Here is a 26,490-nt window from a genome sequence, read left to right on the forward strand (position 1 = left end):
TTTTAGAGCCAGACAACCAGGTCAGCAGAGCTGCTTTAGAGTCAGAGAACCAGGTCAGCAGAGTCGTTGTAGAGCCAGACAACCAGGTCAGCAGAGCTGCTCTAGAGCCTAAGAACCAGGTCAGCAGAGCTGCTCTAGAGCCAGAGAAACAGGTCAGAAGAGCTGCTTTAGAGGGAGAGAACCAGTTCAGCAGAGCCGCTTTACAGCCAGAGAACCAGGTCAGCTGAGCTGATTTACAGCCAGAGAACCAGGTCAGCAGAGCTGCTTTAGAGCCAGAGAACGAGGTCAGCAAAGCTGCTCTAGAGCCTGAGAAGCAGGTCAGCAGGGCTGCTGTAGAGTCAGAGAACCAGGTCAGCAGAGGTGCTGTAGACCCAGAGAACCAGGTCAGCAGAGCTGCCTTAGAGCAAGAGAACCAGGTCAGCAGAGCCGTTGTAGAGCCAGAGAACCATGACAGAAAAGCTGCTCTAGAGACTAACAACCAGGTCAGCAGAGCTGCTCTAGACCCAGAGAACCAGGTCAGGAGAGCTGTTTTACAGCCATAGAAGCAGGTCAGCAGAGATGCTCTAGACTCAGAGAACCAGGTCAGGAGAGCTGTTTTACAGCCATTGAAGCAGGTCAGCAGAGCTGCTTTAGAGCCAGAGAACCAGGTCAGCAGAGCTGCTCTTGAGCCTAAGAACCAGGTCAGCAGAGCTCCTTTAGAGGGAGAGAACAAGGTCAGCAGAGCAGCTTAACAGCTAGAGAACCAGGTCAGCAGAGCTGTTTTAGAGCCAGACAACCAGGTCAGCAGAGCTGCTTTAGAGTCAGAGAACCAGGTCAGCAGAGCCGTTGTAGAGCCAGACAACCAGGTCAGCAGAGCTGCTCTAGAGCCTAAGAACCAGGTCAGCAGAGCTGCTCTAGAGCCAGAGAAACAGGTCAGAAGAGCTGATTTAGAGGGATAGAACCAGTTCAGCAGAGCCGCTTTACAGCCAGAGAACCAGGTAAGCAGAGCTGATTTACAGCCAGAGAACCAGGTCAGCAAAGCTGCTTTAGAGCCAGAGAACGTGGTCAGCAAAGCTGCTCTAGAGCCTGAGAAGCAGGTCAGCAGGGCTGCTGTAGAGTCAGAGAACCAGGTCAGCAGAAGTGCTGTAGAGCCAGAGAACCAGGTCAGCAGAGCTGCCTTAGAGCAAGAGAACCAGGTCAGCAGAGCCGTTGTAGAGCCAGAGAACCATGACAGCAAAGCTGCTCTAGAGACTAACAACCAGGTCAGCAGAGCTGCTCTAGAGCCAGTTAACCAGGTCAGCAGAGCTGTTGTAGAGTCATAGAAACCAGGTCAGCAGAGCTGCTCTAGAGCCTAAGAACCAGGTCAGTAGAGCTGCTCTAGAGCCAGAGAACCAGGTCAGCAGAGCTGCTGTAGAACCATAGAAACTAGGTTAACAGAGCTGCTTTAGAGCCAGAGAACAAGGTCAGCAGAGCTGCTTTAGAGGGAGAGAAACAGGTCAGCAGAGCTGTTGTAGAGCGAGAGAACCAGGTCAACTGAGCTGCTTCAAAGCCAGAGAACCAGGCCAGCAGAGATGCTTTAGAGACAGAGAACCAGGTCAGCAGAGCTGCTTTAGAGCCAGAGAACCAGGTCAGCAGAGCCGTTGTAGTGCCAGAGAACCAGGTCAGCAGAGCCGTTCTAGAGCCAGAGAACCAGGTCAGCAGAGCTGCTCTAGAGCCTAAGAATCAGGTCAGCAGAGCTGCTCTTGAGCCAGAGAACCAGGTCAGCAGATCTGCTCTAGAGCCTAAGAACCAGGTAAGCAGAGATGCTCTAGACTCAGAGAACCAGGTCAGGAGAGCTGTTTTACAGCCATAGAAGCAGGTCAGCAGAGCTGCTTTAGAGCCAGAAAACCATGTCAGAAGAGCCGTGTAGAGTCAAATAACCAGGTCAGCAGAGCTGCTCTAGAGCATAAGAACCAGGTCAGCAGAGCTGCTCTAGAGCCAGAGAACCAGGTCTGCAGAGCTGCTCTAGAGCCTAAGAACTAGGTCAGCAGAGCTGCTCTAGAGCAAGAGAACCAGGTCAGCAGAGCTGCTCTAGGGCCTAACAACCAGGTCAGCAGAGCTGCTCTAGAGCCAGAGAACCAGGTCTGCAGAGCTGCTCTAGAGCCTAAGAACCAGGTCAGCAGAGCTGCTCAAGAGCCAGAGAACCGGGTTAGAAGAGCTGTTGTAGAGCCATAGAAACCACGTCAACAGAGCTGCTTTAGAGCCAGAGAACAAGGTCAGCAACGCTGCTTTAGAGGGAGAGAAACAGGTCAGCAGAGCCATTGTAGAGACAGACAACCAGGTCAGCAGAGCTGCTCTAGAGCCTAAGAACCAGGTCAGTAGAGCTGCTCTAGAGCCAGAGAAAGAGGTCAGCAGAGCTGCTGTAGAGCCATAGAAAACAGGTTAACAGAGCCGTTCTAGAGCCAGAGAACCAGGTCAGCAGAGCTGCTTTAGAGGGAAAGAAACAGGTCAGCAGAGCTGTTGTAGAGCCAGAGAACCAGGTCAACAGAGCTGCTTCAAAGCCAGAGAACCAGGCCAGCAGAGATGCTTTAGAGACAGAGAACCAGGTCAGCAGAGCTGCTTCAAAGCCAGAGAACCAGGTCAGCAGGACTGTTGAAGTGCCAGAGAACCAGGTCAGCAGAGCCGTTCTAGAGCCAGAGAACCAGGCCAGCAGAGCTGCTCTAGAGCCTAAGAACCAGGTCAGCAGAGCTGCTCTTGAGCCAGAGAACCAGGTCAGCAGATCTGCTCTAGAGCCTAAGAACCAGGTCAGCAGAGATGCTCTAGACTCAGAGAACCAGGTCAGGAGAGCTGTTTTACAGCCATAGAAGCAGGTCAGCAGAGCTGCTTTAGAGCCAGAGAACCAGGTCAGCAGGGCCGTTGTAGAGTCAGAAAACCAGGTCAGCAGAGCTTCTCTAGAGCATAAGAACCAGGTCAGCAGAGCTGCTTTAGAGCCAGAGAACCAAGTCAGTAGAGCCGCTTTAGAGCCAGAGAACCAGGTCAGCAGAGCCGTTGTAGAGCCAGAGAACCAGGTCAGCAGAGCTTCTCTAGAGCTAAAGAACCAGATCAGCAGAGCTGCTCTAGATCTAGAGACACAGGTCAGCAAAGCTGCTGTAGAGCCAGAGAAACCAGGTCAGCAGAGCTGCTTTAGAGCATAAGAACCAGGTCAGCAGAGCTGCTCTAGAGGCAGAGAACCAGGTCTGCAGAGCTGCTCTAGAGCCTAAGAACCAGGTCAGCAGAGCTGCTTTAGAGCAAGAGAACCAGGTCAGCAGAGCCGTTGTAGAGCCAGAGAACCATGACAGCAGAGCTGCTCTAGAGCCTAACAACCTGGTCAGCAGAGCTGCTCTAGAAACAGAGAACCAGGTCTGCAGAGCTGCTCTAGAGCCTAAGAACCAGGTCATCAGAGCTGCTCTAGAGCTAGAGAACCAGGTCAGCAGAGCTGTTGAAGAGCCATAGAAACCACGTCAACAGAGCTGCTTTAGAGCCAGAGAAAAAGGTCAGCAGAGCAGCTTTACAGGGAGAGAAACAGGTCAGCAGAGCCGTTGTAGAGACAGAGAACCAGGTCAGCAGAGCTGCTCTAGAGCCTAAGAACCAGGTCAGTAGAGCTGCTGTAGAGCCATAGAAACCAGGTTAACAGAGCTGCTTTAGAGCCAGAGAACAAGGTCATCAGAGCTGCTTTAGAGGGAGAGAAACAGGTCAGCAGAGCTGCTTCAAAGCCAGAGAACCAGGTCAGCAGAGCCGTTGTAGTTCCAGAGAACCAGGTCAGCAGAGCCGTTCTAGAGCCAGAAAACCAGGTCAGCAGAGCTGCTCTAGAGCCTAAGAACCAGGTCAGCAGAGCTGCTCTTGAGCCAGAGAACCAGGTCAGCAGAGATGCTCTAGACTCAGAGAACCAGGTCAGGAGAGATGTTTTACAGCCATAGAAGCAGGTCAGCAGAGCAGCTTTACAGGGAGAGAAACAGGTCAGCAGAGCCGTTGTAGAGACAGAGAACCAGGTCAGCAGAGCTGCTCTAGAGCCTAAGAACCAGGTCAGTAGAGCTGCTGTAGAGCCATAGAAACCAGGTTAACAGAGCTGCTTTAGAGCCAGAGAACAAGGTCATCAGAGCTGCTTTAGAGGGAGAGAAACAGGTCAGCAGAGCTGCTTCAAAGCCAGAGAACCAGGTCAGCAGGACTGTTGAAGTGCCAGAGAACCAGGTCAGCAGAGCCGTTCTAGAGCCAGAGAACCAGGCCAGCAGAGCTGCTCTAGAGCCTAAGAACCAGGTCAGCAGAGCTGCTCTTGAGCCAGAGAACCAGGTCAGCAGATCTGCTCTAGAGCCTAAGAACCAGGTCAGCAGAGATGCTCTAGACTCAGAGAACCAGGTCAGGAGAGCTGTTTTACAGCCATAGAAGCAGGTCAGCAGAGCTGCTTTAGAGCCAGAGAACCAGGTCAGCAGGGCCGTTGTAGAGTCAGAAAACCAGGTCAGCAGAGCTTCTCTAGAGCATAAGAACCAGGTCAGCAGAGCTGCTTTAGAGCCAGAGAACCAAGTCAGTAGAGCCGCTTTAGAGCCAGAGAACCAGGTCAGCAGAGCCGTTGTAGAGCCAGAGAACCAGGTCAGCAGAGCTTCTCTAGAGCTAAAGAACCAGATCAGCAGAGCTGCTCTAGATCTAGAGACACAGGTCAGCAAAGCTGCTGTAGAGCCAGAGAAACCAGGTCAGCAGAGCTGCTTTAGAGCATAAGAACCAGGTCAGCAGAGCTGCTCTAGAGGCAGAGAACCAGGTCTGCAGAGCTGCTCTAGAGCCTAAGAACCAGGTCAGCAGAGCTGCTTTAGAGCAAGAGAACCAGGTCAGCAGAGCCGTTGTAGAGCCAGAGAACCATGACAGCAGAGCTGCTCTAGAGCCTAACAACCTGGTCAGCAGAGCTGCTCTAGAAACAGAGAACCAGGTCTGCAGAGCTGCTCTAGAGCCTAAGAACCAGGTCATCAGAGCTGCTCTAGAGCTAGAGAACCAGGTCAGCAGAGCTGTTGAAGAGCCATAGAAACCACGTCAACAGAGCTGCTTTAGAGCCAGAGAAAAAGGTCAGCAGAGCAGCTTTACAGGGAGAGAAACAGGTCAGCAGAGCCGTTGTAGAGACAGAGAACCAGGTCAGCAGAGCTGCTCTAGAGCCTAAGAACCAGGTCAGTAGAGCTGCTGTAGAGCCATAGAAACCAGGTTAACAGAGCTGCTTTAGAGCCAGAGAACAAGGTCATCAGAGCTGCTTTAGAGGGAGAGAAACAGGTCAGCAGAGCTGCTTCAAAGCCAGAGAACCAGGTCAGCAGAGCCGTTGTAGTTCCAGAGAACCAGGTCAGCAGAGCCGTTCTAGAGCCAGAAAACCAGGTCAGCAGAGCTGCTCTAGAGCCTAAGAACCAGGTCAGCAGAGCTGCTCTTGAGCCAGAGAACCAGGTCAGCAGAGATGCTCTAGACTCAGAGAACCAGGTCAGGAGAGATGTTTTACAGCCATAGAAGCAGGTCAGCAGAGCTGCTTTAGAGCCAGAGAACCAGGTCAGCAGATTTGCTCTAGAGCCTAAGAACCAGGTCAGCAGAGATGCTCTAGACTCAGAAAACCAGGTCAGCAGAGCTGCTCTAGAGCATAAAAACCAGGTCAGCAGAGCTGCTTTAGAGCCAGAGAACCAGGTCAGCAGAGCCGTTGTAGAGCCAGAGAACAAGGTCAGCAGAGCTGCTCTAGAGCCAAAGAACCAGGTCAGCAGAGCTGCTCTAGATCCAGAGACACAGGTCAGCAGAGCTGCTGTAGTGTTAAAGAAACCAGGTCAGCAGAGCTGCTTTAGAGGGAGAGAACCAGGTCAGCAGAACTGCTTTAGATCCAGAGAAACAGGTCAGCAGAGCTGCTTTAGAGGGTGAGAACCAGGTCAGCAGAGCTGCTCTACAGCCAGAGAACCAGGTCAGCAGAGCTGCTTCAAAGCCAGAGAAAAAGGCCAGCAGAGCTGCTGTAGAAGGAGAGAATCAGGTCAGCAGAGCTGCTTTAGAGCCAGAGAACCATGTCAGCAGAGCTGCTTTAGAGCCATAGAACCATGTCAGCAGAGCCGTTGTAGAGCCAGACAACCAGGTCAGCAGAGCTGCTCTAGAGCCTAAGAAACAGGTCAGCAGAGCTGCTCTAGAGCCAGAGAAACAGGTCAGAAGAGCTGCTTTAGAGGGAGAGAACCAGTTCAGCAGAGCCGCTTTACAGCCAGAGAACCAGGTCAGCAGAGCTGATTTACAGCCAGAGAACCAGGTCAGCAGAGCTGCTTTAGAGCCAGAGAACGAGGTCAGCAAAGCTGCTATAGAGCCTGAGAAGCAGGTCAGCAGGGCTGCTGTAGAGTCAGAGAACCAGGTCAGCAGAGGTGCTGTAGAGCCAGAGAACCAGGTCAGCAGAGCTGCCTTAGAGCAAGAGAACCAGGTCAGCAGAGCCGTTGTAGAGCCAGAGAACCATGACAGCAAAGCTGCTCTAGAGACTAACAACCAGGTCAGCAGAGCTGCTCTAGACCCAGAGAACCAGGTCAGGAGAGCTGTTTTACAGCCATAGAAGCAGGTCAGCAGAGATGCTCTAGACTCAGAGAACCAGGTCAGGAGAGCTGTTTTACAGCCATTGAAGCAGGTCAGCAGAGCTGCTTTCGAGCCAGAGAACCAGGTCAGCAGAGCTGCTCTTGAGCCTAAGAACCAGGTCAGCAGAGCTCCTTTAGAGGGAGAGAACAAGGTCAGCAGAGCAGCTTAACAGCCAGAGAACCAGGTCAGCAGAGCTGTTTTAGAGCCAGACAACCAGGTCAGCAGAGCTGCTTTAGAGTCAGAGAACTAGGTCAGCAGAGCCGTTGTAGAGCCAGACAACCAGGTCAGCAGAGCTGCTCTAGAGCCTAAGAACCAGGTCAGCAGAGCTGCTCTAGAGCCAGAGAAACAGGTCAGAAGAGCTGATTTAGAGGGATAGAACTAGATCAGCAGAGCCGCTTTACAGCCAGAGAACCAGGTAAGCAGAGCTGATTTACAGCCAGAGAACCAGGTCAGCAAAGCTGCTTTAGAGCCAGAGAACGAGGTCAGCAAAGCTGCTCTAGAGCCTGAGAAGCAGGTCAGCAGGGCTGCTGTAGAGTCAGAGAACCAGGTCAGCAGAGGTGCTGTAGAGCCAGAGAACCAGGTCAGCAGAGCTGCCTTAGAGCAAGAGAACCAGGTCAGCAGAGCCGTTGTAGAGCCAGAGAACCATGACAGCTAAGCTGCTCTAGAGACTAACAACCAGGTCAGCAGAGCTGCTCTAGAGCCAGTTAACCAGGTCAGCAGAGCTGTTGTAGAGTCATAGAAACCACGTCAGCAGAGCTGCTCTAGAGCCTAAGAACCAGGTCAGTAGAGCTGCTCTAGAGCCAGAGAACAAGGTCAGCAGAGCTGCTGTAGAGCCATAGAAACTAGGTTAACAGAGCTGCTTTAGAGCCAGAGAACAAGGTCAGCAGAGCTGCTTTAGAGGGAGAGAAACAGGTCAGCAGAGCTGTTGTAGAGCGAGAGAACCAGGTCAACTGAGCTGCTTCAAAGCCAGAGAACCAGGCCAGCAGAGATGCTTTAGAGACAGAGAACCAGGTCAGCAGAGCTGCTTTAGAGCCAGAGAACCAGGTCAGCAGAGCCGTTGTAGTGCCAGAGAACCAGGTCAGCAGAGCCGTTCTAGAGCCAGAGAACCAGGTCAGCAGAGCTGCTCTAGAGCCTAAGAACCAGGTCAGCAGAGCTGCTCTTGAGCCAGAGAACCAGGTCAGCAGATCTGCTCTACAGCCTAAGAACCAGGTAAGCAGAGATGCTCTAGACTCAGAGAACCAGGTCAGGAGAGCTGTTTTACAGCCATAGAAGCAGGTCAGCAGAGCTGCTTTAGAGCCAGAAAACCATGTCAGAAGAGCCGTGTAGAGTCAAATAACCAGGTCAGCAGAGCTGCTCTAGAGCATAAGAACCAGGTCAGCAGAGCTGCTCTAGAGCCAGAGAACCAGGTCTGCAGAGCTGCTCTAGAGCCTAAGAACTAGGTCAGCAGAGCTGCTCTAGAGCAAGAGAACCAGGTCAGCAGAGCTGTTGTAGAGCCAGAGAACCATGACAGCAGAGCTGCTATAGGGCCTAAAAACCAGGTCAGCAGAGCTGCTCTAGAGCCAGAGAACCAGGTCTGCAGAGCTGCTCTAGAGCCTAAGAACCAGGTCAGCAGAGCTGCTCAAGAGCCAGAGAACCGGGTTAGAAGAGCTGTTGTAGAGCCATAGAAACCACGTCAACAGAGCTGCTTTAGAGCCAGAGAACAAGGTCAGCAAAGCTGCTTTAGAGGGAGAGAAACAGGTCAGCAGAGCCATTGTAGAGACAGACAACCAGGTCAGCAGAGCTGATTTACAGCCAGAGAACCAGGTCAGCAGAGCTGCTTTAGAGCCAGAGAACGAGGTCAGCAAAGCTGCTATAGAGCCTGAGAAGCAGGTCAGCAGGGCTGCTGTAGAGTCAGAGAACCAGGTCAGCAGAGGTGCTGTAGAGCCAGAGAACCAGGTCAGCAGAGCTGCCTTAGAGCAAGAGAACCAGGTCAGCAGAGCCGTTGTAGAGCCAGAGAACCATGACAGCAAAGCTGCTCTAGAGACTAACAACCAGGTCAGCAGAGCTGCTCTAGACCCAGAGAACCAGGTCAGGAGAGCTGTTTTACAGCCATAGAAGCAGGTCAGCAGAGATGCTCTAGACTCAGAGAACCAGGTCAGGAGAGCTGTTTTACAGCCATTGAAGCAGGTCAGCAGAGCTGCTTTAGAGCCAGAGAACCAGGTCAGCAGAGCTGCTCTTGAGCCTAAGAACCAGGTCAGCAGAGCTCCTTTAGAGGGAGAGAACAAGGTCAGCAGAGCAGCTTAACAGCCAGAGAACCAGGTCAGCAGAGCTGTTTTAGAGCCAGACAACCAGGTCAGCAGAGCTGCTTTAGAGTCAGAGAACTAGGTCAGCAGAGCCGTTGTAGAGCCAGACAACCAGGTCAGCAGAGCTGCTCTAGAGCCTAAGAACCAGGTCAGCAGAGCTGCTCTAGAGCCAGAGAAACAGGTCAGAAGAGCTGATTTAGAGGGATAGAACTAGATCAGCAGAGCCGCTTTACAGCCAGAGAACCAGGTAAGCAGAGCTGATTTACAGCCAGAGAACCAGGTCAGCAAAGCTGCTTTAGAGCCAGAGAACGAGGTCAGCAAAGCTGCTCTAGAGCCTGAGAAGCAGGTCAGCAGGGCTGCTGTAGAGTCAGAGAACCAGGTCAGCAGAGGTGCTGTAGAGCCAGAGAACCAGGTCAGCAGAGCTGCCTTAGAGCAAGAGAACCAGGTCAGCAGAGCCGTTGTAGAGCCAGAGAACCATGACAGCAAAGCTGCTCTAGAGACTAACAACCAGGTCAGCAGAGCTGCTCTAGAGCCAGTTAACCAGGTCAGCAGAGCTGTTGTAGAGTCATAGAAACCACGTCAGCAGAGCTGCTCTAGAGCTTAAGAACCAGGTCAGTAGAGCTGCTCTAGAGCCAGAGAACAAGGTCAGCAGAGCTGCTGTAGAGCCATAGAAACTAGGTTAACAGAGCTGCTTTAGAGCCAGAGAACAAGGTCAGCAGAGCTGCTTTAGAGGGAGAGAAACAGGTCAGCAGAGCTGTTGTAGAGCGAGAGAACCAGGTCAACTGAGCTGCTTCAAAGCCAGAGAACCAGGCCAGCAGAGATGCTTTAGAGACAGAGAACCAGGTCAGCAGAGCTGCTTTAGAGCCAGAGAACCAGGTCAGCAGAGCCGTTGTAGTGCCAGAGAACCAGGTCAGCAGAGCCGTTCTAGAGCCAGAGAACCAGGTCAGCAGAGCTGCTCTAGAGCCTAAGAACCAGGTCAGCAGAGCTGCTCTTGAGCCAGAGAACCAGGTCAGCAGATCTGCTCTAGAGCCTAAGAACCAGGTAAGCAGAGATGCTCTAGACTCAGAGAACCAGGTCAGGAGAGCTGTTTTACAGCCATAGAAGCAGGTCAGCAGAGCTGCTTTAGAGCCAGAAAACCATGTCAGAAGAGCCGTGTAGAGTCAAATAACCAGGTCAGCAGAGCTGCTCTAGAGCATAAGAACCAGGTCAGCAGAGCTGCTCTAGAGCCAGAGAACCAGGTCTGCAGAGCTGCTCTAGAGCCTAAGAACTAGGTCAGCAGAGCTGCTCTAGAGCAAGAGAACCAGGTCAGCAGAGCTGTTGTAGAGCCAGAGAACCATGACAGCAGAGCTGCTATAGGGCCTAAAAACCAGGTCAGCAGAGCTACTCTAGAGCCAGAGAACCAGGTCAGCAGAGCTGCCTTAGAGCAAGAGAACCAGGTCAGCAGAGCCGTTGTAGAGCCAGAGAACCATGACAGCAAAGCTGCTCTAGAGACTAACAACCAGGTCAGCAGAGTTGCTCTAGAGCCAGTTAACCAGGTCAGCAGAGCTGTTGTAGAGTCATAGAAACCACGTCAGCAGAGCTGCTCTAGAGCCTAAGAACCAGGTCAGTAGAGCTGCTCTAGAGCCAGAGAACAAGGTCAGCAGAGCTGCTGTAGAGCCATAGAAACTAGGTTAACAGAGCTGCTTTAGAGCCAGAGAACAAGGTCAGCAGAGCTGCTTTAGAGGGAGAGAAACAGGTCAGCAGAGCTGTTGTAGAGCGAGAGAACCAGGTCAACTGAGCTGCTTCAAAGTCAGAGAACCAGGCCAGCAGAGATGCTTTAGAGACAGAGAACCAGGTCAGCAGAGCTGCTTTAGAGCCAGAGAACCAGGTCAGCAGAGCCGTTGTAGTGCCAGAGAACCAGGTCAGCAGAGCCGTTCTAGAGCCAGAGAACCAGGTCAGCAGAGCTGCTCTAGAGCCTAAGAACCAGGTCAGCAGAGCTGCTCTTGAGCCAGAGAACCAGGTCAGCAGATCTGCTCTACAGCCTAAGAACCAGGTAAGCAGAGATGCTCTAGACTCAGAGAACCAGGTCAGGAGAGCTGTTTTACAGCCATAGAAGCAGGTCAGCAGAGCTGCTTTAGAGCCAGAAAACCATGTCAGAAGAGCCGTGTAGAGTCAAATAACCAGGTCAGCAGAGCTGCTCTAGAGCATAAGAACCAGGTCAGCAGAGCTGCTCTAGAGCCAGAGAACCAGGTCTGCAGAGCTGCTCTAGAGCCTAAGAACTAGGTCAGCAGAGCTGCTCTAGAGCAAGAGAACCAGGTCAGCAGAGCTGTTGTAGAGCCAGAGAACCATGACAGCAGAGCTGCTATAGGGCCTAAAAACCAGGTCAGCAGAGCTGCTCTAGAGCCAGAGAACCAGGTCTGCAGAGCTGCTCTAGAGCCTAAGAACCAGGTCAGCAGAGCTGCTCAAGAGCCAGAGAACCGGGTTAGAAGAGCTGTTGTAGAGCCATAGAAACCACGTCAACAGAGCTGCTTTAGAGCCAGAGAACAAGGTCAGCAAAGCTGCTTTAGAGGGAGAGAAACAGGTCAGCAGAGCCATTGTAGAGACAGACAACCAGGTCAGCAGAGCTGATTTACAGCCAGAGAACCAGGTCAGCAGAGCTGCTTTAGAGCCAGAGAACGAGGTCAGCAAAGCTGCTATAGAGCCTGAGAAGCAGGTCAGCAGGGCTGCTGTAGAGTCAGAGAACCAGGTCAGCAGAGGTGCTGTAGAGCCAGAGAACCAGGTCAGCAGAGCTGCCTTAGAGCAAGAGAACCAGGTCAGCAGAGCCGTTGTAGAGCCAGAGAACCATGACAGCAAAGCTGCTCTAGAGACTAACAACCAGGTCAGCAGAGCTGCTCTAGACCCAGAGAACCAGGTCAGGAGAGCTGTTTTACAGCCATAGAAGCAGGTCAGCAGAGATGCTCTAGACTCAGAGAACCAGGTCAGGAGAGCTGTTTTACAGCCATTGAAGCAGGTCAGCAGAGCTGCTTTAGAGCCAGAGAACCAGGTCAGCAGAGCTGCTCTTGAGCCTAAGAACCAGGTCAGCAGAGCTCCTTTAGAGGGAGAGAACAAGGTCAGCAGAGCAGCTTAACAGCCAGAGAACCAGGTCAGCAGAGCTGTTTTAGAGCCAGACAACCAGGTCAGCAGAGCTGCTTTAGAGTCAGAGAACTAGGTCAGCAGAGCCGTTGTAGAGCCAGACAACCAGGTCAGCAGAGCTGCTCTAGAGCCTAAGAACCAGGTCAGCAGAGCTGCTCTAGAGCCAGAGAAACAGGTCAGAAGAGCTGATTTAGAGGGATAGAACTAGATCAGCAGAGCCGCTTTACAGCCAGAGAACCAGGTAAGCAGAGCTGATTTACAGCCAGAGAACCAGGTCAGCAAAGCTGCTTTAGAGCCAGAGAACGAGGTCAGCAAAGCTGCTCTAGAGCCTGAGAAGCAGGTCAGCAGGGCTGCTGTAGAGTCAGAGAACCAGGTCAGCAGAGGTGCTGTAGAGCCAGAGAACCAGGTCAGCAGAGCTGCCTTAGAGCAAGAGAACCAGGTCAGCAGAGCCGTTGTAGAGCCAGAGAACCATGACAGCAAAGCTGCTCTAGAGACTAACAACCAGGTCAGCAGAGCTGCTCTAGAGCCAGTTAACCAGGTCAGCAGAGCTGTTGTAGAGTCATAGAAACCACGTCAGCAGAGCTGCTCTAGAGCCTAAGAACCAGGTCAGTAGAGCTGCTCTAGAGCCAGAGAACAAGGTCAGCAGAGCTGCTGTAGAGCCATAGAAACTAGGTTAACAGAGCTGCTTTAGAGCCAGAGAACAAGGTCAGCAGAGCTGCTTTAGAGGGAGAGAAACAGGTCAGCAGAGCTGTTGTAGAGCGAGAGAACCAGGTCAACTGAGCTGCTTCAAAGCCAGAGAACCAGGCCAGCAGAGATGCTTTAGAGACAGAGAACCAGGTCAGCAGAGCTGCTTTAGAGCCAGAGAACCAGGTCAGCAGAGCCGTTGTAGTGCCAGAGAACCAGGTCAGCAGAGCCGTTCTAGAGCCAGAGAACCAGGTCAGGAGAGCTGCTCTAGAGCCTAAGAACCAGGTCAGCAGAGCTGCTCTTGAGCCAGAGAACCAGGTCAGCAGATCTGCTCTAGAGCCTAAGAACCAGGTAAGCAGAGATGCTCTAGACTCAGAGAACCAGGTCAGGAGAGCTGTTTTACAGCCATAGAAGCAGGTCAGCAGAGCTGCTTTAGAGCCAGAAAACCATGTCAGAAGAGCCGTGTAGAGTCAAATAACCAGGTCAGCAGAGCTGCTCTAGAGCATAAGAACCAGGTCAGCAGAGCTGCTCTAGAGCCAGAGAACCAGGTCTGCAGAGCTGCTCTAGAGCCTAAGAACTAGGTCAGCAGAGCTGCTCTAGAGCAAGAGAACCAGGTCAGCAGAGCTGTTGTAGAGCCAGAGAACCATGACAGCAGAGCTGCTATAGGGCCTAAAAACCAGGTCAGCAGAGCTGCTCTAGAGCCAGAGAACCAGGTCTGCAGAGCTGCTCTAGAGCCTAAGAACCAGGTCAGCAGAGCTGCTCAAGAGCCAGAGAACCGGGTTAGAAGAGCTGTTGTAGAGCCATAGAAACCACGTCAACAGAGCTGCTTTAGAGCCAGAGAACAAGGTCAGCAAAGCTGCTTTAGAGGGAGAGAAACAGGTCAGCAGAGCCATTGTAGAGACAGACAACCAGGTCAGCAGAGCTGCTCTAGAGCCTAAGAACCAGGTCAGTAGAGCTGCTCTAGAGCCAGAGAAAGAGGTCAGCAGAGCTGCTGTAGAGCCATAGAAAACAGGTTAACAGAGCCGTTCTAGAGCCAGAGAACCAGGTCAGCAGAGTTGCTTTAGAGGGAGAGAAACAGGTCAGCAGAGCTGTTGTAGAGCCAGAGAACCAGGTCAACAGAGCTGCTTCAAAGCCAGAGAACCAGGCCATCAGAGATGCTTTAGAGACAGAGAACCAGGTCAGCAGAGCTGCTTCAAAGCCAGAGAACCAGGTCAGCAGGACTGTTGAAGTGCCAGAGAACCAGGTCAGCAGAGCCGTTCTAGAGCCAGAGAACCAGGTCAGCAGAGCTGCTCTAGAGCCTAAGAACCAGGTCAGCAGAGCTGCTCTTGAGCCAGAGAACCAGGTCAGCAGATCTGCTCTAGAGCCTAAGAACCAGGTCAGCAGAGATGCTCTAGACTCACCAGGTCAGGAGAGCTGTTTTACAGCCATAGAAGCAGGTCAGCAGAGCTGCTTTAGAGCCAGAGAACCAGGTCAGCAGGGCCGTTGTAGAGTCAGAAAACCAGGTCAGCAGAGCTGCTCTAGAGCATAAGAACCAGGTCAGCAGAGCTGATTTAGAGCCAGAGAACCAAGTCAGTAGAGCCGCTTTAGAGCCAGAGAACCAGGTCAGCAGAGCCGTTGAAGAGCCAGAGAACCAGGTCAGCAGAGCTTCTCTAGAGCTAAAGAACCAGATCAGCAGAGCTGCTCTAGATCTAGAGACACAGGTCAGCAAAGCTGCTGTAGAGCCAGAGAAACCAGGTCAGCAGAGCTGCTTTAGAGCATAATAAACAGGTCAGCAGAGCTGCTCTAGAGGCAGAGAACCAGGTCTGCAGAGCTGCTCTAGAGCCTAAGAACCAGGTCAGCAGAGCTGCTTTAGAGCAAGAGAACCAGGTCAGCAGAGCCGTTGTAGAGCCAGATAACCTTGACAGCAGAGCTGCTCTAGAGCCTAACAACCTGGTCAGCAGAGCTGCTCTAGAAACAGAGAACCAGGTCTGCAGAGCTGGTCTAGAGCCTAAGAACCAGGTCATCAGAGCTGCTCTAGAGCTAGAGAACCAGGTCAGCAGAGCTGTTGAAGAGCCATAGAAACCACGTCAACAGAGCTGCTTTAGAGCCAGAGAACAAGGTCATCAGAGCTGCTTTAGAGGGAGAGAAACAGGTCAGCAGAGCCGTTGTAGAGACAGAGAACCAGGTCAGCAGAGCTGCTCTAGAGCCTAAGAACCAGGTCAGTAGAGCTGCTGTAGAGCCATAGAAACCAGGTTAACAGAGCTGCTTTAGAGCCAGAGAACAAGGTCATCTGAGCTGCTTTAGAGGGAGAGAAACAGGTCAGCAGAGCTGCTTCAAAGCCAGAGAACCAGGTCAGCAGAGCCGTTGTAGTTCCAGAGAACCAGGTCAGCAGAGCCGTTCTAGAGCCAGAAAACCAGGTCAGCAGAGCTGCTCTAGAGCCTAAGAACCAGGTCAGCAGAGCTGCTCTTGAGCCAGAGAACCAGGTCAGCAGAGATGCTCTAGACTCAGAGAACCAGGTCAGGAGAGATGTTTTACAGCCATAGAAGCAGGCCAGCAGAGCTGCTTTAGAGCCAGAGAACCAGGTCAGCAGATTTGCTCTAGACCCTAAGAACCAGGTCAGCAGAGATGCTCTAGACTCAGAAAACCAGGTCAGCAGAGCTGCTCTAGAGCATAAGAACCAGGTCAGCAGAGCTGCTTTAGAGCCAGAGAACCAGGTCAGCAGAGCCGTTGTAGAGCCAGAGAACAAGGTCAGCAGAGCTGCTCTAGAGCCAAAGAACCAGGTCAGCAGAGCTGCTCTAGATCCAGAGACACAGGTCAGCAGAGCTGCTGTAGTGCTAGAGAAACCAGGTCAGCAGAGCTGCTTTAGAGGGAGAGAACCAGGTCAGCAGAACTGCTTTAGATCCAGAGAAACAGGTCAGCAGAGCTGCTTTAGAGGGTGAGAACCAGGTCAGCAGAGCTGCTCTACAGCCAGAGAACCAGGTCAGCAGAGCTGCTTCAAAGCCAGAGAACAAGGCCAGCAGAGCTCCTGTAGAAGGAGAGAATCAGGTCAGCAGAGCTGCTTTAGAGCCAGAGAACCATGTCAGCAGAGCTGCTTTAGAGCCATAGAACCATGTCAGCAGAGCCGTTGTAGAGTCAGAAAACCAGGTCAGCAGAGCTGCTCTAGAGCATAAGAACCAGGTCAGCAGAGCCGCTCTAGAGCCAGAGAACCAGGTCTGCAGAGCTGCTCTAGAGCCTAAGAACCAGGTCAGCAGAGCTGCTCTAGAGCAAGAGAAGCAGGTCAGCAGAGCTGCTCTATAGCCTAAGAACCAGGTCAGCAGAGCTGCTTTAGAGCCAGAGAACAGGTCTGCAGAGCTGCTCTAGAGCCTAAGAACCAGGTCAGCAGAGCTGATCTAGAGCCAGAGAACAAGGACAGCAGAGCTGTTGTAGAGCCATAAAAACCACGTAAACAGAGCTGCTTTAGAGCCAGAGTACAAGGCCAGCAGAGCTGCTTTAGAGGGAGAGAAAAAGGTCAGCAGAGCTGTTGTAGAGACAGACAACCAGGTCAGCAGAGATGCTCTAGAGCCTAAGAACCAGGTCAGTAGATCTGCTCTAGAGCCAGAGAACCAAGTCAGCAGAGCTGCTGTAGAGCCATAGAAACTAGGTTAACAGAGCTGCTTTAGAACCAGAGAACAAGGTCAGCAGAGCTGCTTTAGAGGGAGAGAAACAGGTCAGCAGAGCCGTTGTAGAGCCAGAGAAAAAGGTCAGCAGAGCTGCTCTAGAGCCTAAGAACCAGGTCAGCAGAGCTGCTCTTGAGCCAGAGAACCAGGTCAGCAGAACTGCTCTAGAGCCTAAGAACCAGGTCAGTAGAGCTGCTCTAGAGCCAGAGAAAGAGGTCAGCAGAGCTGCTGTAGAGCCATAGAAAACAGGTTAACAGAGCCGTTCTAGAGCCAGAGAACCAGGTCAACAGAGCTGCTTTAAAGGGAGAGAAACAGGTCAGCAGAGCTGTTGTAGAGCCAGAGAACCAGGTCAACAGATCTGCTTCAAAGCCAGAGAACCATGCCAGCAGAGATGCTTTAGAGACAGAGAACCGGGTCAGCAGAGCTGCTTCAAAGCCAGAGAACCAGGTCAGCAGGACTGTTGTAGTGCCAGAGAACCAGGTCAGCAGAGCCGTTCTAGAGCCAGAGAACCAGGTCAGCAGAGTTGCTCTAGAGCCTAAGAACCAGGTCAGCAGAGCTGCTCTAGAGCCTAAGAACCAGGTCATCAGAGCTGCTCTAGAGCTAGAGAACCAGGTCAGCAGAGCTGTTGAAGAGCCATAGAAACCACGTCAACAGAGCTGCTTTAGAGCCAGAGAACAAGGTCATCAGAGCTGCTTTAGAGGGAGAGAAACAGGTCAGCAGAGCCGTTGTAGAGACAGAGAACCAGGTCAGCAGAGCTGCTCTAGAGCCTAAGAACCAGGTCAGTAGAGCTGCTGTAGAGCCATAGAAACCAGGTTAACAGAGCTGCTTTAGAGCCAGAGAACAAGGTCATCAGAGCTGCTTTAGAGGGAGAGAAACAGGTCAGCAGAGCTGCTTCAAAGCCAGAGAACCAGGTCAGCAGAGCCGTTGTAGTTCCAGAGAACCAGGTCAGCAGAGCCGTTCTAGAGCAAGAAAACCAGGTCAGCAGAGCTGCTCTAGAGCCTAAGAACCAGGTCAGCAGAGCTGCTCTTGAGCCAGAGAACCAGGTCAGCAGAGATGCTCTAGACTCAGAGAACCAGGTCAGGAGAGATGTTTTACAGCCATAGAAGCAGGCCAGCAGAGCTGCTTTAGAGCCAGAGAACCAGGTCAGCAGATTTGCTCTAGACCCTAAGAACCAGGTCAGCAGAGATGCTCTAGACTCAGAAAACCAGGTCAGCAGAGCTGCTCTAGAGCATAAGAACCAGGTCAGCAGAGCTGCTTTAGAGCCAGAGAACCAGGTCAGCAGATCCGTTGTAGAGCCAGAGAACAAGGTCAGCAGAGCTGCTCTAGAGCCAAAGAACCAGGTCAGCAGAGCTGCTCTAGATCCAGAGACACAGGTCAGCAGAGCTGCTTTAGAGGGTGAGAACCAGGTCAGCAGAGCTGCTCTACAGCCAGAGAACCAGGTCAGCAGAGCTGCTCTACAGCCAGAGAACCATGTCAGCAGAGCTGCTTTAGAGCCATAGAACCATGTCAGCAGAGCCGTTGTAGAGTCAGAAAACCAGGTCAGCAGAGCTGCTCTAGAGCATAAGAACCAGGTCAGCAGAGCCGCTCTAGAGCCAGAGAACCAGGTCTGCAGAGCTGCTCTAGAGCCTAAGAAGCAGGTCAGCAGAGCTGCTCTAGAGCAAGAGAAGCAGGTCAGCAGAGCTGCTCTATAGCCTAAGAACCAGGTCAGCAGAGCTGCTCTAGAGCCAGAGAACAGGTCTGCAGAGCTGCTCTAGAGCCTAAGAACCAGGTCAGCAGAGCTGATCTAGAGCCAGAGAACAAGGACAGCAGAGCTGTTGTAGAGCCATAAAAAACACGTAAACAGAGCTGCTTTAGAGCCAGAGTACAAGGCCAGCAGAGCTGCTTTAGAGGGAGAGAAACAGGTCAGCAGAGCCGTTGTAGAGACAGACAACCAGGTCAGCAGAGATGCTCTAGAGCCTAAGAACCAGGTCAGTAGATCTTCTCTAGAGCCAGAGAACCAAGTCAGAAGAGCTGCTGTAGAGCCATAGAAACTAGGTTAACAGAGCTGCTTTAGAACCAGAGAACAAGGTCAGCAGAGCTGCTTTAGAGGGAGAGAAACAGGTCAGCAGAGCTGTTGTAGAGCCAGAGAAAAAGGTCAGCAGAGCTGCTCTAGAGCCTAAGAACCAGGTCAGCAGAGCTGCTCTTGAGCCAGAGAACCAGGTCAGCAGAACTGCTCTAGAGCCTAAGAACCAGGTCAGTAGAGCTGCTCTAGAGCCAGAGAAAGAGGTCAGCAGAGCTGCTGTAGAGCCATAGAAAACAGGTTAACAGAGCCGTTCTAGAGCCAGAGAACCAGGTCAACAGAGCTGCTTTAAAGGGAGAGAAACAGGTCAGCAGAGCTGTTGTAGAGCCAGAGAACCAGGTCAACAGAGCTGCTTCAAAGCCAGAGAACCATGCCAGCAGAGATGCTTTAGAGACAGAGAACCGGGTCAGCAGAGCTGCTTCAAAGCCAGAGAACCAGGTCAGCAGGACTGTTGTAGTGCCAGAGAACCAGGTCAGCAGAGCCGTTCTAGAGCCAGAGAACCAGGTCAGCAGAGCTGCTCTAGAGCCTAAGAACCAGGTCAGCAGAGCTGCTCTTGAGCCAGAGAACCAGGTCAGCAGATCTGCTCTAGAGCCTAAGAACCAGGTCTGCAGAGATGCTCTAGACTCAGAGAACCAGGTCAGGAGAGCTGTTTTACAGCCATGGAAGCAGGTCAGCAGAGCTGCTCTTGAGCCAGAGAACCAGGTCAGCAGATCTGCTCTAGAGCCTAAGAACCAGGTAAGCAGAGATGCTCTAGACTCAGAGAACCAGGTCAGGAGAGCTGTTTTACAGCCATAGAAGCAGGTCAGCAGAGCTGCTTTAGAGCCAGAAAACCATGTCAGAAGAGCCGTGTAGAGTCAAATAACCAGGTCAGCAGAGCTGCTCTAGAGCATAAGAACCAGGTCAGCAGAGCTGCTCTAGAGCCAGAGAACCAGGTCTGCAGAGCTGCTCTAGAGCCTAAGAACTAGGTCAGCAGAGCTGCTCTAGAGCAAGAGAACCAGGTCAGCAGAGCTGTTGTGGAGCCAGAGAACCATGACAGCAGAGCTGCTCTAGGGCCTAACAACCAGGTCAGCAGAGCTGCTCTAGAGCCAGAGAACCAGGTCTGCAGAGCTGCTCTAGAGCCTAAGAACCAGGTCAGCAGAGCTGCTCAAGAGCCAGAGAACCGGGTTAGAAGAGCTGTTGTAGAGCCATAGAAACCACGTCAACAGAGCTGCTTTAGAGCCAGAGAACAAGGTCAGCAAAGCTGCTTTAGAGGGAGAGAAACAGGTCAGCAGAGCCATTGTAGAGACAGACAACCAGGTCAGCAGAGCTGCTCTAGAGCCTAAGAACCAGGTCAGTAGAGCTGCTCTAGAGCCAGAGAAAGAGGTCAGCAGAGCTGCTGTAGAGCCATAGAAAACAGGTTAACAGAGCCGTTCTAGAGCCAGAGAACCAGGTCAGCAGAGCTGCTTTAGAGGGAGAGAAACAGGTCAGCAGAGCTGTTGTAGAGCCAGAGAACCAGGTCAACAGAGCTGCTTCAAAGCCAGAGAACCAGGCTAGCAGATATGCTTTAGAGACAGAGAACCAGATCAGCAGAGCTGCTTCAAAGCCAGAGAACCAGGTCAGCAGGACTGTTGAAGTGCCAGAGAACCAGGTCAGCAGAGCCGTTCTAGAGCCAGAGAACCAGGTCAGCAGAGCTGCTCTAGAGCCTAAGAACCAGTTCAGCAGAGCTGCTCTTGAGCCAGAGAACCAGGTCAGCAGATCTGCTCTAGAGCCTAAGAACCAGGTCAGCAGAGATGCTCTAGACTCAGAGAACCAGGTCAGGAGAGCTGTTTTACAGCCATGGAAGCAGGTCAGCAGAGCTGCTTTAGAGCCAGAGAACCAGGTCAGCAGGGCCGTTGTAGAGTCAGAAAACCAGGTCAGCAGAGCTGCTCTAGAGCATAAGAACCAGGTCAGCAGAGCTGCTTTAGAGCCAGAGAACCAAGTCAGTAGAGCCGCTTTAGAGTCAGAGAACCAGGTCAGCAGAGCCGTTGTAGAGCCAGAGAACCAGGTCATCAGAGCTTCTCTAGAGCTAAAGAACCAGATCAGCTGAGCTGCTCTAGTTCTAGAGACACAGGTCAGCAAAGCTGCTGTAGAGCCAGAGAAACCTGGTCAGCAGAGCTGCTTTAGAGCATAAGAACCAGGTCAGCAGAGCTGCTCTAGAAACAGAGAACCAGGTCTGCAGAGCTGCTCGAGAGCTTAAAAACCAGGTCATCAGAGCTGCTCTAGAGCTAGAGAACCAGGTCAGCAGAGCTGTTGAAGAGCCATAGAAACCACGTCAACAGAGCTGCTTTAGAGCCAGAGAAAAAGGTCAGCAGAGCAGCTTCAGAGGGAGAGAAACAGGTCAGCAGAGCCGTTGTAGTGACAGAGAACCAGGTCAGCAGAGCTGCTCTAGAGCCTAAGAACCAGGTCAGTAGAGCTGCTGTAGAGCCATAGAAACCAGTTTAACAGAGCTGCTTTAGAGCCAGAGAACAAGGTCATCAGAGCTGCTTTAGAGGGAGAGAAACAGGTCAGCAGAGCTGCTTCAAAGCCAGAGAACCAGGTCAGCAGAGCCGTTGTAGTTCCAGAGAACCAGGTCAGCAGAGCCGTTCTAGAGCCAGAAAACCAGGTCAGCAGAGCTGCTCTAGAGCCTAAGAACCAGGTCAGCAGAGCTGCTCTTGAGCCAGAGAACCAGGTCAGCAGAGATGCTCTAGACTCAGAGAACCAGGTCAGGAGAGATGTTTTACAGCCATAGAAGCAGGTCAGCAGAGCTGCATTAGAGCCAGAGAACCAGGTCAGCAGATTTGCTCTAGAGCCTAAGAACCAGGTCAGCAGAGATGCTCTAGACTCAGAAAACCAGGTCAGCAGATCTGCTCTAGAGCATAAGAACCAGGTCAGCAGAGCTGCTTTAGAGCCAGAGAACCAGGTCAGCAGAGCCGTTGTAGAGCCAGAGAACAAGGTCAGCAGAGCTGCTCTAGAGCCAAAGAACCAGGTCAGCAGAGCTGCTCTAGATCCAGAGACACAGGTCAGCAGAGCTGCTGTAGTGCTAGAGAAACCAGGTCAGCAGAGCTGCTTTAGAGGGAGAGAACCAGGTCAGCAGAACTGCTTTAGATCCAGAGAAACAGGTCAGCAGAGCTGCTTTAGAGGGTGAGAACCAGGTCAGCAGAGCTGCTCTACAGCCAGAGAACCAGGTCAGCAGAGCTGCTTCAAAGCCAGAGAACAAGGCCAGCAGAGCTGCTGTAGAAGGAGAGAATCAGGTCAGCAGAGCTGCTTTAGAGCCAGAGAACCATGTCAGCAGAGCTGCTTTAGAGCCATAGAACCATGTCAGCAGAGCCGTTGTAGAGTCAGAAAACCAGGTCAGCAGAGCTGCTCTAGAGCATAAGAACCAGGTTGGCAGAGCCGCTCTAGAGCCAGAGAACCAGGTCTGCAGAGCTGCTCTAGAGCCTAAGAACCAGGTCAGCAGAGCTGCTCTAGAGCAAGAGAAGCAGGTCAGCAGAGCTGCTCTATAGCCTAAGAACCAGGTCAGCAGAGCTGCTCTAGAAACAGAGAACCAGGTCTGCAGAGCTGCTCGAGAGCCTAAGAACCAGGTCATCAGAGCTGCTCTAGAGCTAGAGAACCAGGTCAGCAGAGCTGTTGAAGAGCCATAGAAACCACGTCAACAGAGCTGCTTTAGAGCCAGAGAAAAAGGTCAGCAGAGCAGCTTCAGAGGGAGAGAAACAGGTCAGCAGAGCCGTTGTAGAGACAGAGAACCAGGTCAGCAGAGCTGCTCTAGAGCCTAAGAACCAGGTCAGTAGAGCTGCTGTAGAGCCATAGAAACCAGGTTAACAGAGCTGCTTTAGAGCCAGAGAACAAGGTCATCAGAGCTGCTTTAGAGGGAGAGAAACAGGTCAGCAGAGCTGCTTCAAAGCCAGAGAACCAGGTCAGCAGAGCCGTTGTAGTTCCAGAGAACCAGGTCAGCAGAGCCGTTCTAGAGCCAGAAAACCAGGTCAGCAGAGCTGCTCTAGAGCCTAAGAACCAGGTCAGCAGAGCTGCTCTTGAGCCAGAGAACCAGGTCAGCAGAGATGCTCTAGACTCAGAGAACCAGGTCAGGAGAGATGTTTTACAGCCATAGAAGCAGGTCAGCAGAGCTGCATTAGAGCCAGAGAACCAGGTCAGCAGATTTGCTCTAGAGCCTAAGAACCAGGTCAGCAGAGATGCTCTAGACTCAGAAAACCAGGTCAGCAGAGCTGCTCTAGAGCATAAGAACCAGGTCAGCAGAGCTGCTTTAGAGCCAGAGAACCAGGTCAGCAGAGCCGTTGTAGAGCCAGAGAACAAGGTCAGCAGAGCTGCTCTAGAGCCAAAGAACCAGGTCAGCAGAGCTGCTCTAGATCCAGAGACACAGGTCAGCAGAGCTGCTGTAGTGCTAGAGAAACCAGGTCAGCAGAGCTGCTTTAGAGGGAGAGAACCAGGTCAGCAGAACTGCTTTAGATCCAGAGAAACAGGTCAGCAGAGCTGCTTTAGAGGGTGAGAACCAGGTCAGCAGAGCTGCTCTACAGCCAGAGAACCAGGTCAGCAGAGCTGCTTCAAAGCCAGAGAACAAGGCCAGCAGAGCTGCTGTAGAAGGAGAGAATCAGGTCAGCAGAGCTGCTTTAGAGCCAGAGAACCATGTCAGCAGAGCTGCTTTAGAGCCATAGAACCATGTCAGCAGAGCCGTTGCAGAGTCAGAAAACCAGGTCAGCAGAGCTGCTCTAGAGCATAAGAACCAGGTCAGCAGAGCCGCTCTAGAGCCAGAGAACCAGGTCTGCAGAGCTGCTCTAGAGCCTAAGAACCAGGTCAGCAGAGCTGCTCTAGAGCAAGAGAAGCAGGTCAGCAGAGCTGCTCTATAGCCTAAGAACCAGGTCAGCAGAGCTGCTCTAGAGCCAGAGAACAGGTCTGCAGAGCTGCTCTAGAGCCTAAGAACCAGGTCAGCAGAGCTGATCTAGAGCCAGAGAACCAGGACAGCAGAGCTGTTGTAGAGCCATAAAAACCACGTCAACAGAGCTGCTTCAGAGCCAGAGTACAAGGTCAGCAGAGCTGCTTTAGAGGGAGAGAAACAGGTCAGCAGAGCCATTGTAGAGACAGACAACCAGGTCAGCAGAGATGCTCTAGAGACTAAGAACCAGGTCAGTAGATCTGCTCTAGAGCCAGAGAACCAAGTCAGCAGAGCTGCTGTAGAGCCATAGAAATTAGGTTAACAGAGCTGATTTAGAACCAGAGAACAAGGTCAGCAGAGCTGCTTTAGAGGGAGAGAAACAGGTCAGCAGAGCTGTTGTAGAGCCAGAGAAAAAAGTCAGCAGAGCTGCTCTAGAGCCTAAGAACCAGGTCAGCAGAGCTGCTCTTGAGCCAAAGAACCAGGTCAGCAGAACTGCTCTAGAGCCTAAGAACCAGGTCAGTAGAGCTGCTCTAGAGCCAGAGAAAGAGGTCAGCAGAGCTGCTGTAGAGCCATAGAAAACAGGTTAACAGAGCCGTTCTAGAGCCAGAGAACCAGGTCAACAGAGCTGCTTTAAAGGGAGAGAAACAGGTCAGCAGAGCTGTTGTAGAGCCAGAGAACCAGGTCAACAGAGCTGCTTCAAAGCCAGAGAACCAGGCCAGCAGAGATGCTTTAGAGACAGAGAACCAGGTCAGCAGAGCTGCTTCAAAGCCAGAGAACCAGGTCAGCAGGACTGTTGTAGTGCCAGAGAACCAGGTCAGCAAAGCCGTTCTAGAGCCAGAGAACCAGGTCAGCAGAGCTGCTCTAGAGCCTAAGAATCAGGTCAGCAGAGCTGCTCTTGAGCCAGAGAACCAGGTCAGCAGATCTGCTCTAGAGCCTAAGAACCAGGTCAGCAGAGATGCTCTAGACTCAGAGAACCAGGTCAGGAGAGCTGTTTTACAGCCATAGAAGCAGGTCAGCAGAGCTGCTTTAGAGCCAGAGAACCAGGTCAGCAGGGCCGTTGTACAGTCAGAAAACCAGGTCAGCAGAGCTGCTCTAGAGCATAGGAACCAGGTCAGCAGAGCTGCTTTAGAGCAAGAGAACCAAGTCAGTAGAGCCGCTTTAGAGCCAGAGAACGAGGTCAGCAGAGCAGTTGTAGAGCCAGGGAACCAGGTCAGCAGAGCTTCTCTAGAGCTAAAGAACCAGGTCAGCAGAGCTGCTCTAGATCTAGAGACACAGGTCAGCAGAGCTGCTGTAGAGCCAGAGAAACCAGGTCAGCAGAGCTGCTTTAGAGCATAAGAACCAGGTCAGCAGAGCTGCTCTAGAGCCTAAGAACCAGGTCAGTAGAGCTGCTGTAGAGCCATAGAAACCAGTTTAACAGAGCTGCTTTAGAGCCAGAGAACAAGGTCATCAGAGCTGCTTTAGAGGGAGAGAAACAGGTCAGCAGAGCTGCTTCAAAGCCAGAGAACCAGGTCAGCAGAGCCGTTGTAGTTCCAGAGAACCAGGTCAGCAGAGCCGTTCTAGAGCCAGAAAACCAGGTCAGCAGAGCTGCTCTAGAGCCTAAGAACCAGGTCAGCAGAGCTGCTCTTGAGCCAGAGAACCAGGTCAGCAGAGATGCTCTAGACTCAGAGAACCAGGTCAGGAGAGATGTTTTACAGCCATAGAAGCAGGTCAGCAGAGCTGCATTAGAGCCAGAGAACCAGGTCAGCAGATTTGCTCTAGAGCCTAAGAACCAGGTCAGCAGAGATGCTCTAGACTCAGAAAACCAGGTCAGCAGATCTGCTCTAGAGCATAAGAACCAGGTCAGCAGAGCTGCTTTAGAGCCAGAGAACCAGGTCAGCAGAGCCGTTGTAGAGCCAGAGAACAAGGTCAGCAGAGCTGCTCTAGAGCCAAAGAACCAGGTCAGCAGAGCTGCTCTAGATCCAGAGACACAGGTCAGCAGAGCTGCTGTAGTGCTAGAGAAACCAGGTCAGCAGAGCTGCTTTAGAGGGAGAGAACCAGGTCAGCAGAACTGCTTTAGATCCAGAGAAACAGGTCAGCAGAGCTGCTTTAGAGGGTGAGAACCAGGTCAGCAGAGCTGCTCTACAGCCAGAGAACCAGGTCAGCAGAGCTGCTTCAAAGCCAGAGAACAAGGCCAGCAGAGCTGCTGTAGAAGGAGAGAATCAGGTCAGCAGAGCTGCTTTAGAGCCAGAGAACCATGTCAGCAGAGCTGCTTTAGAGCCATAGAACCATGTCAGCAGAGCCGTTGTAGAGTCAGAAAACCAGGTCAGCAGAGCTGCTCTAGAGCATAAGAACCAGGTTGGCAGAGCCGCTCTAGAGCCAGAGAACCAGGTCTGCAAAGCTGCTCTAGAGCCTAAGAACCAGGTCAGCAGAGCTGCTCTAGAGCAAGAGAAGCAGGTCAGCAGAGCTGCTCTATAGCCTAAGAACCAGGTCAGCAGAGCTGCTCTAGAAACAGAGAACCAGGTCTGCAGAGCTGCTCGAGAGCCTAAGAACCAGGTCATCAGAGCTGCTCTAGAGCTAGAGAACCAGGTCAGCAGAGCTGTTGAAGAGCCATAGAAACCACGTCAACAGAGCTGCTTTAGAGCCAGAGAAAAAGGTCAGCAGAGCAGCTTCAGAGGGAGAGAAACAGGTCAGCAGAGCCGTTGTAGAGACAGAGAACCAGGTCAGCAGAGCTGCTCTAGAGCCTAAGAACCAGGTCAGTAGAGCTGCTGTAGAGCCATAGAAACCAGGTTAACAGAGCTGCTTTAGAGCCAGAGAACAAGGTCATCAGAGCTGCTTTAGAGGGAGAGAAACAGGTCAGCAGAGCTGCTTCAAAGCCAGAGAACCAGGTCAGCAGAGCCGTTGTAGTTCCAGAGAACCAGGTCAGCAGAGCCGTTCTAGAGCCAGAAAACCAGGTCAGCAGAGCTGCTCTAGAGCCTAAGAACCAGGTCAGCAGAGCTGCTCTTGAGCCAGAGAACCAGGTCAGCAGAGATGCTCTAGACTCAGAGAACCAGGTCAGGAGAGATGTTTTACAGCCATAGAAGCAGGTCAGCAGAGCTGCATTAGAGCCAGAGAACCAGGTCAGCAGATTTGCTCTAGAGCCTAAGAACCAGGTCAGCAGAGATGCTCTAGACTCAGAAAACCAGGTCAGCAGAGCTGCTCTAGAGCATAAGAACCAGGTCAGCAGAGCTGCTTTAGAGCCAGAGAACCAGGTCAGCAGAGCCGTTGTAGAGCCAGAGAACAAGGTCAGCAGAGCTGCTCTAGAGCCAAAGAACC

This window comes from Triturus cristatus, chromosome 1_1, assembly GCF_964204655.1.
Source record: "Triturus cristatus chromosome 1_1, aTriCri1.1, whole genome shotgun sequence".
In the NCBI taxonomy this organism is placed as follows: Eukaryota; Metazoa; Chordata; class Amphibia; order Caudata; family Salamandridae; genus Triturus; species Triturus cristatus.